The sequence below is a fragment of the Corythoichthys intestinalis genome, chromosome 11 (genome assembly GCF_030265065.1).
Source record: "Corythoichthys intestinalis isolate RoL2023-P3 chromosome 11, ASM3026506v1, whole genome shotgun sequence".
In the NCBI taxonomy this organism is placed as follows: domain Eukaryota; kingdom Metazoa; phylum Chordata; class Actinopteri; order Syngnathiformes; family Syngnathidae; genus Corythoichthys; species Corythoichthys intestinalis.
The window spans coordinates 41,714,125-41,715,087 of NC_080405.1; positions in this window are offsets into that span (position 1 = coordinate 41,714,125).

Genomic DNA, 963 nt, shown 5'->3' on the forward strand with positions numbered 1-963 from the left:
CATCGAGCTGAACGAGAAAAAATGAAGTTTTTTAAAGGGGGACAAGAAACCAGAAGCTAGAGTTTGCTGTGGACGGTGATGTCGGTAAGTGAACAACAGCCGCTAACACTGAACGTTTACATTCGCGACCAAACCCCGATTTGAGTCTGTCACCGTCCGCTTGTAGCCTATTGAGCTGCGGTATGACTACATGCTGTTCGCGTTGAGCCAAGGAGAGAGAAGGTGATGGAAGATCAGGGATATGTTAGTCTGTCGGGAGCAGGTGCGTGAGGCTTTGCCAGTGACTGTAGCTGGAGGAGCGCGATCCTTCAATAAAATGAAAATAATACAAAACTACCTACCCTCCACCATATCACAGGGCAGGCTGAACAACCTAGCCACGCTCTCCATTGAGCATGAGCTTGCTCAAAAACTGGATTTCACTGATGTTATAAATGACTTTGCTGTCAAAAAATCTAGGCGCATCACTGTTTGAGGTCAGGCACAAGATGTTATTCCTGTTAGTTATACTGTTTTGTTGCTTTGCAGGCATGCATAACACTCTCAGTTATATTGTATTGTAGCCTACATGGGACAATAGATGGAAATTGTTTATATTTTGTCACATCACATTACGGTCTGTTAAATTTAACTGTCCATCTCAAATAATTTGAAAATTCACATTGTCGTTGCTTGCAAAGCGTTAAAAGTACTGCGTATGTTCTCGTGACGAGCTGGTGGCAGGGGTGGGGGGCCTATAATGATCTTTTGTCTCCGGGCCATGCCTTCGTTGCCATGGTGAAAGTGGTTAAATTTGTCGAGTAAAACCATGGGAGACAAACTGCTGAAATTAGTCTTCGAGTCAAAACATAACATTTTGACTTGGGAGAAATTGAAGCAATGGCGCCCCCAGTCGGTGGTCAGGGGTAGTCACGTCACCCCACTGACGAATACACTGCCTAGTATTCTATACGTTTTAATAAC